Genomic DNA, 9,650 nt, shown 5'->3' with positions numbered 1-9,650 from the left:
ATAACAACACATAGAATGCAAATTCACTAGAAGTTGTACCAAAACATGTACGATAGTACCGACCATTTGAGTTTTATTAAATTGCAAATAATCATATTTTGTGCAATCAAACACTTATAAATGTACAAAAGACATGTTCATGGTTTGGAATTCTCCACGTTATTTTCAGATTTGTTCACACAATATTTAGACGCGAATCCTTCTATGTAATCTATAAAGTTTACTGAACCATAGTATGAAAAAAGCTCAAAATTCAATTCCAAATGCACATCAAAGACTGCATAAAGACAACCAAGACATGTATCTTTGAAAATCACTTTATTAAGATAAAGAAACATGTAAATCGCATTGTTCAAAATGAATGTTTTTAAATTTAAATGTTCTAATATGGACGCAGGTGTACAACTGGTCTTAAACACATTTTGTTAAATTGATTTAATATTTTTACAGAATTTAAGATATTTCTACAATTTTTGAGTACCCACAGACAATGGATTAATAAAAAATACAACTATTACGATTTCACTATGTGTAAAAAAACACAAACACTAAATTTGTTTTCCTTGTAGTCAATATTCCGGCATTTGTATTCAATAAATTAGGTACTGTAAGCAGCAACGTGAATGGCTTGGTATTGACCCAGGCGAAGTTTAACCAATAAAATTTCGTTTTAGAAATGCATGTAGAAAATTGTCCAAAATGACAGTAAAAAGTAAATTGTTCATTGACACGTTTACTACTAGTTTCTAGCAAATAATTCAACAAAGTTTTATAACACGATAAAAAGAACCACGCCAAGGAATACCAAGCAATATAAGATATTAATCACTCAGAAAATATTGGCATTTTCACAAGAATCAGTTTTCTGCGCTTATACATAGCTTTTTCCAAATAAAGATTTTCAGAATTTTGAGTAAACTTTAGGTCTTTATTCTATGAAAAGATGGTACAAAATATTAAAGGTGCCTTTATACTTATTGGCTTATTTACAAAATTAAAAAGTGTTTCAGATTCGCAAACTCTCGTTGTAGTTATGATATTTGTGAGGAAACAGTACTACTGAACATTTACTATGCTCTAAAATATCCATTTTATTCATTTTTTTTCTAGTTAAAAAACCTGAAAGTTATAAAGCGTTGCAACGCGAAACGATTGAATAACTTGGAGAGTACTGTTGTTGTCGTTATATTTTTTGACACTACGCCTATAAAGTATAAAATACATCATTCATTCTATGAGCACGGATGGCCGAGTGGTCCAAGTGTTAGACTTTTACTCCAGGTGTCAGTGGTTCGAGCAAAGTTTAGGGTTACTTTTTTCTTTCTTTAATTATATTATTTTTACTAGAGCTTTTTAGATCCAATGTTTACATTTATCAATATGAATCATTTAATTACAAACTTCAATAGTTTTCTGAAAGATAAATGTCTTTTTAAAAGATAATTTCTTTTAGCTTTTGTTGGTTTTTGTTCATGTTTAAAACACATTTTTTGTCAAGAAATTTAAGCCGATACTGCTTCCTCGTCTGTCCTTAGCGTGGCTACGTCGCTGGTATACTAAAATCTATGTATCCTTTCTGCAAGTTTGCCGCGTCGAAATCTTTATAGTCATGTTTGTTCGTAGCTTTATTCGGTCTCTTAGGGCCATCGCGGTGGCCTGTTTTTTTTTGCACTCAGGTGAGCAACCCACTATACCATGGTAATTTAGTTATCATATCATATTTAACTTATTTCATTAAGCTTCATTGAATAGAAAAGGCCGCCCTTTTTGTAAATGGTGTCATTTTAAAATAAAACCTATATTTTAACATAGGTACATTATATTCATGTGCACCGTTTATGTTACATATCGACAAATAGTTCTTTGAGTCCCCAGTTACTAAAAGTGTATCTTATGAATCCTTATATTCAAACTGTTGAGTACCATGTTGTTAATCTGTTAAAAATAAATAAAACGTTAATAAATTACACACTAGAAGAACAGTTTCAAAAAAGCAAACCATTGAAATAAGAATTCATGAAATTCAAAATACTGCTTCGTATTCCTGCCAAAACCCCATATTTGAATATAAGACAAGAACATCTTTGGTAATTCTCAACATTTCTGAGCACATATGATTTAACAACACTTTGCCCGGCAAAATACTTGGAAATACCTAAGAAAATATTGTTTACATGTCCTTATAGCCCTTAAGCAAAATGTGTATATGTAACCGTCAATTTATTTATTTTATGTCGCATTCCATGTGTCCATCACATTATCGGAAAGGAATATCTTTAGATTTAAAACCATATACCAACCAAAGCCCATGACTTACTGGAAAATTAACACAACACGAACTTGAATGCGAAAATTATGATTCTATGCAACTACCAAAGCATTTGAGATCTTACATTGCTCAAATCCGACACCTTTCCGCTGCGGAGTAAAACCGGGCGGTCAAGATACTTAAAGGTCGAAGAAAGACTGTGCTTACTGTGTAAAGAAGCATATCATTTTGAAACAGAATACCATTTCTTATTTGAATGTAAATCTTTCCTTTGTGTATTATTATCTTTTACTAATTGTCTCAAGCATAAACCAAACCTAAATAACATCCCGTATGGAGAGAGGCCAGCATGTATGCTGACCGATAAGAGACTTTAAAAAAAATCTGGATTGTTTATTCAAGATTGCTAAATTAAAGGCTCGGAAGGATTATATTTATGTCCGACAAACATTAAAAACACATCAAAATTTGCATAATAATACCTATGTTAAATAGTATGACTTATTTTTTAAAGAACTTGCAATACTATGATTGTAAGTCCACTTGTTTATAATTAAGGGAAGTAAATCACCTTGGTAATATGTAAAGAAATGTTACGCTTATTTATTACCACGATCCTTACACTTTCCTGCACTATATTGATATAAGTGTATAAAAACATGAAGACTTGAAAATGTGACAGGGAAAATAGACAATTCATAATTAAGAAACGTGGCACTTAAAATCATTCAATCATACAAGAAATAGACAATTCATAATAAAGAGACGTGGCACATAAAATCATTCAATCATACACGTTCATAAGAAAACAGATCGATGAATAATGATAACATTAAACTAAACATGGTATTCAAAACAGATACGTGATTTTCATCGTCGATTTTAGAAGTAGTCCGCCAGGTTAGAATAAGTGTCTCCAAACCCCGCTCGGTATTGGTGACTCTGGGCTGACAGTCTGAGTTCTTCATTATGAAAATATTCAATAGACCATCATTTCCATCACGTTCAAAGGGCATTCTAAGATGCACGAGGTTGATTTTTGCGCCAGCTATAATATTATATGTTGTTGCGGCCTTACACACTTGACTGTAAACAAGAACACTCAATGACTTCAAGTTCCTATCTTTTTCTTGGTTGAATTTGAGTCCATAACCTGTCGGGTCTCATGTTCCTCCTGCATAATCCATAATAATATGTAAGTGTCATCGCTTGTATTTATTAAGACATTCATAATATATCATGTCATTACTTGTATTTTATATGAAGCGCACTTTGGACTTGTTAATTGAAATTATTTTAATAATTTGAATAGGGATTAAAAATTGCAGAACGTTTGTTCAAAAATATAGCGTGCATGCAATATTTTGCGTATTTTCAAAGTCGTTAAACATAACAACAACAAAAAGAACAAATTGTTTCTTTCTGATTAAATGCAAATGAAGCGATCGTAACTGTATAATGATTAGTAAAAGAGCAATAAAAACATATATAATTTTGACCTTAGCTTCCGAATGAATAGGTCGTTCAGTCTCGTAAATAGTAATGATGAAATGATAACGTTAATTAAAACAAGAGCGTAAATAAAAGTCTAGCCAATCAGAAGAAAAGATTAATATCCGGGTATTTACTTGCTCGCAAATTACCAATCTCCCTTGATACATATTTCTGATTTTCGATTGATATAGGATGATTTGAAATATTTCACAACTTTTTGTAGCATTTTTGTGTACCCATTTAAAAAAAACTTTTATTTTTGATAGCCTTTTATATTTTCATTCAATTCATCTGTTCCTTAAGTATCTACTTCAGCAGGAACTTCCCGATATCTTACAAATGGACTTTTAACACCGTCGGCGCTCTCGTTTTACGTAGTGTTCGGGTCTTACATATCGAATATTCGTGGTTTTGGTACATATCCGGATAACGATCGGAGTGACGGATATGGACGAAATAAGGCGTTATTGCACGAAGTTCATTAGAGTGATAATATCTTAATTAATATATCAGAAATTAGAAAAAAAGATATGGGTATGTACGCTATGAATAAAGTAGTTTAATGAGTATTTTATCAAGAAATTTTATCAGCGCATTGCCTGTAGCGTACACGAGTAGTGGTTGAGGCCTCATCATTTAATCTATGAAAAATCGTTTGTTGTGTTGTTTGCGTTTGTTAAACGTGTTGCTGTTTGATATAGAATAACATTCAGACAGAAACAAACAATTACTTTACACTGTTTTGCTGAAATTATAAATACACGCTTTCTGTATGACATAATCTTAACTTTTTACATAACATACACGGTTACTCTATGAATAAATTAAATGAACAAGACGACTTTATGTACGTTACCTTTTTGTCGGTATATCAGTAACTCGCATATTATCATAAAAAGTCACTGCCACTCCCTGTAACCCTTACAAACGGTTTTTCACGAGGAGGACTTAGCCTCAACTCCGCGATGGTCGTATTTTTTGTTGTGAATTGATTATCCAGAAGAGATTCTGTCTTTAGACCAATTGACACTGTTATGTTGACCCTACAAACAAGCATTACCTAAGTACGGCATTCGAATGACAACGTGAACATTTGATTAGGCTTTTTGAATTTCCATATCTGAACACGTGTTAAACCATTAAAAATCTGCAACAACACCCAAAAGTCTTACTATTAATATAGGCAAAATAACTGATCAGTTACATTAAAAAAAACACGCGTCATGAGAACATGCATGATTAAGCTAGCTTCAGAAACAATACTTATATGTGTTATACAAACGCAAAACAGTATGCATACACAAATTATTGCAAACCAAAACAAGATTTATTTCCACAATATAAGCCTTGTTCAGTTTCAATTGCACCCACGATTGTCTGGCTAGTGCGGTGCAACAATTACATTCGTCAGCGTTTTGACATATATCGCCCTCATTGACTTTATACGCGGTCAAGTACCCATAATGAGAACTATCTGCTGTCACATTTATGGCCGATGTCGGGATCTGAATGGGCTCTGAATTGAAACAAATAACGACATGATTGCAATAGTGCAAACTAAAACCTTGTTAAGTTTCGGATGTGCATGTTTAAGTATTGCAGTTATTTACAACGTTCTTAAAATACCTTGCGAACTTCCCTGTCATCATAATTATTTTTTTATTTTCAATTTCATACTGTATGTACGTTTACTTTCAGACTGACTACTTTTTGCAGAACAAGAATTTTTTAATGTGTATTTTTAATTCAACAAATTTTTTGGTATGGCATTTCTTGCATGCTTAAATTATAAGTTATGTAAACAGAAAATAAACCAGCCGGCACTTCGTAACCGCGTAACTTAAAACTGATCAAGAAAGAAAATAAACTAAAATCTTTAAAAAAATATTTAAAAAAGCAACAAAGGAACACACATTATGTTTTCACTTGACCTGTTTAAGAATGTGTTGTTGTACATTGTTTTGATTGATGTTTTTGAAAACCATGAAGTTAACCTTTATATGCCTAGTGTCTAGAACAAAAGGCCTTGGAAACAGCGCATACCTAGATGAGACGCCGCCTGATGCGGCGTCTCATCAGGGTCTGCGCTGTTTGCTTATAGGAATTTCTGTGAGAAATATTCTAAATATAGAAATAAGTATACTAAAAATCCCTAATTTTGGAAATAAATTGATCCAATTTAGAAGGATGGGAGAGTCCACTAGGCATAAATGGGTTAATATACAGACATCGCTTTGACTTTGAATGTATCGGCCACAAAGGCTTATCAGGGACGACACGTTTCGCTTAAACTTGATTTTCATTTAGATGGGACTTCATTTCAACAAAAAAGTTAATTAAATTGCAAAACGTCGTCTCTGATAAGCCTGTTCGGACTGCACAGGCTAATTTAGGACGACACTTTACGCAAATGCATTATCCCAGTTTTCCCAAAACGACTCTTAATTTATGCTTGTTTACCTTTATTACATTATGAATCAACAAGTTGTTATTCTGTTGCTCAGATGATTGTAGCAGCAGCAACAGCATCTGCTGCTGGTGTAGTAGTAGTAGTAGTAGTAGTAGTAATAGTAGTAGTAGTAGTAGTAGTAGTAGTAGTAGTAGTAGTAGTTGTAGTAGTAGTAGTAGTAGTAGTAGTAGTGGTAGTAGTAGTAGTAGTAGTAGTAGTAGTAGTAGTAGTAGTAGTAGTAGTAGTAGTAGTAGTAGTAGTAGTAGTAGTAGTAGTAGTAGTAGTAGTAGTAGTAGTAGTAGTAGTAGTAGTAGTAGTAGTAGTAGTAGTAGTAGTAGTAGTAGTAGTAGTAGTAGTAGTAGTAGTAGTAGTAGTAGTAGTAGTAGAAGTAGTAGTAGCAGTAGTAGTAGTAGTAGTAGTAGTAGAGTAGTAGTAGTAGTAGTAGTAGTAGTAGTAGTAGTAGTAGTAGTAGTAGTAGTAGTAGTAGTAGTAGTAGTAGTAGTAGTAGTAGTAGTAGTAGTAGTAGAAGTAGTAGTAGTAGTAGTAGTAGTAGTAGTAGTAGTCAGTAGTCGTAGTAGTAGTAGTAGTAGTAGTAGTAGTAGTAGTAGTAGTAGAAGTAGTAGTAGTAGTAGTAGTAGTAGTAGAGTAGTAGTAGTAGTAGTAGTAGTAGTAGTAGTAGTAGTAGTAGTAGTAGTAGTAGTAGTAGTAGTAGTAGTAGTCGTAGTAGTAGTAGTAGTAGTAGTAGTAGTAGTAGTAGTAGTAGTAGTAGTAGTAGTAGTAGTAGTAGTAGTAGTAGTAGTAGTAGTAGTAGTAGTAGTAGTAGTAGTAGTAGTAGTAGTAGTAGTAGTAGTAGTAGTAGTAGTAGTAGTAGTAGTAGTAGTAGTAGTAGTAGTAGTAGTAGTAGTAGTGTAGTACCAGTAGTAGCAGTAGTAGTAGTAGTAGTAGTAGTAGTAGTAGTAGTAGTAGTAGTAGTAGTAGTAGTAGTAGTAGTAGTAGTAGTAGTAGTAGTAGTAGTAGTAGTAGTAGTAGTAGTAGTAGTAGTAGTAGTAGTAGTAGTAGTAGTAGTAGTAGTAGTAGTAGTAGTAGTAGTAGTAGTAGTGTAGTAGTAGTAGTAGTAGTAGTAGTAGTAGTAGTAGTAGTAGTAGTAGTAGTAGTAGTAGTAGTAGTAGTAGTAGTAGTAGTAGTAGTAGTAGTAGTAGTAGTAGTAGTAGTAGTAGTAGTAGTAGTAGTAGTAGTAGTAGTAGTAGTAGTAGTAGTAGTAGTAGTAGTAGTAGTAGTAGTAGTAGTAGTAGTAGTAGTAGTAGTAGTAGTAGTAGAAGTAGTAGTAGTAGTGTAGTAGTAGTAGTAGTAGTAGCTAGTAGTAGTAGAAGTAGTAGTAGTAGTAGTAGTAGTAGTAGTACTAGTAGTAGTGGTAGTAGTAGTACTAGAAGTAGTAGTAGTAGTAGTAGTAGTAATAGTAGTAGAAGTTGTTGTTGTTATTGCTGTTGTTGTAGTAGTAGTAGTAGCTGTTGTTGTTGTTGTTGTTGTTGTAGCAGCAGCAGCAGTAGTACTATAAATTAGGAGGAGTTAAAGTAGTACTAATTGGTATCATTGTCAATAAGTATTTATTTATTTAAAAAATATAAGATAATGATAATTATAATTTGCATGATCAAGATAGTTATGATCAAGATAAAAATGACAATGATGTCTATAATTCAATTCAGTTCGAACTTAACCTGCGCCTGAACATGACCTAAGTTATTATCCTAATATAAACAAAGCAATCGTTTCTTGCGCAGACATCATAAATCAAATTACTGCTTGGAAAGCAGCTACTAATCTCAATTAAAGTCTATTAAAAGTCGAGTATATTCAAGCGAACTTGTATGCCGAAAAATCCGGTTGTAAAAGATCCTACTTTAAATACATATCAGCAAGTTAAGATCGAAGCTTGATAGTTAAGCTCAAGTGAACATTAATATATTTTTATGTGTGTTGGTTATGTAAAATGTGTCTCTTTCTCACTGGCTGGCGAATGATTAATAACGAACCGCATATTAATATAATATATATAATTATGTAATATTGTATTTTGAAGGAGACCTTGCAATATGTTATTTTAGTTTCGCCCAGCAGTCGAATCATAATTGAAAATAATTGTACGATATTGGTAAAAAATGGGTTAGACAATAACGTCACCTTTACAAAGAATTACCGACAAAACGCTCCTATACGATCACTATCTTTCAAAACGTACACAAGTCACGCAATTTTACTTTACTTTTCACAAATTTTATTTCCAAAAGCATATATTGGCATTATCACAAATGTATGAAATAGGACCATATGTACATAAGAAAAACGGGAAACTGGGAAGGATTTGGAACATGGTAACAAGACTTCAATCCATAACGCTTTGAGAAAAACGGATTGGCAAGTAAAATGCACAATGCGATGTTTGTTAATGAAATCGTACTTTGGTTAATACTTACATACTCTAAATAACTTACTCTAAGTTTATTGTTACCATTTCCTTATTCGAAACTGTAATAAGGAGTAAAGCTGTAGGGGAATATCATATTTAAGAAAAAAACTACAACAATACAGACATTAAGTATAGCACGCTTTAAGTCTCGATTCGAACTCATTTGTATTTTTTTAAACTTAATAAAGTTAAGTTCAGAAATTGTTCGTTATGTACAACCTACACATGCATTTTATTCATTCGTATTATAGAGACAAAATACTGCTTACATTCCCTTCTTGTTATCATTTGCCCACATGATGGGTTTTTTACAAAGTGTACAATAACCAATAAAAAGCAATGCGATACAAAAAAAAGCGATCACAGTAATCCCACTTATCAATATGCATTTGTTTTAACAAAAAATAAGCACTGAACGATGCCTGCTCGCTTATCGTTAGAGGACCGTGCGATGACAGTGCGACAAACGTCTCCGTGCCCTGCACAGTGATATCTCACTAACTCGGAGCAGTTTCTAAGAGGATCATGTAAATAATCATTTGGAATTTCGACGATTTTCGTAAGACCATAATGTTAGCCCGTTTTTTCCGCAAAAATGTGCACTCAGCTGCTAACTAAAGTCCATACAAAGGCATAGCACGTAATAGCATGCAATTAAAAAGGAAGGCGTCGTCACCAACGATACACCTATACCGAACAACATATGCAGCGTAAATTGGTCTGACAATCGTAAATTAATCTTACTATTATATATTATATCTTGATCCAAAACGCGTGCGACTCCCACGTCTGTTTGTTGTTTTATCTACAACAGTTAAGCAAACAAACGATCATGAAACATACGGTAATTCTTATTTTGAACACTTAAATGTGAATGCCAAACATTATGTTCTTGTGGGATTTGTCAGGCACCATATTTGACAGAACTTGAATAATTCATATTACACACACACACACCTGAGAAACTTTTA

The sequence above is a fragment of the Dreissena polymorpha genome, chromosome 8 (assembly GCF_020536995.1).
Source record: "Dreissena polymorpha isolate Duluth1 chromosome 8, UMN_Dpol_1.0, whole genome shotgun sequence".
NCBI classification, from domain to species: domain Eukaryota; kingdom Metazoa; phylum Mollusca; class Bivalvia; order Myida; family Dreissenidae; genus Dreissena; species Dreissena polymorpha.
The sequence above is the reverse complement of the archived record's forward strand: the minus strand, read 5'-3'. Positions refer to the sequence as shown.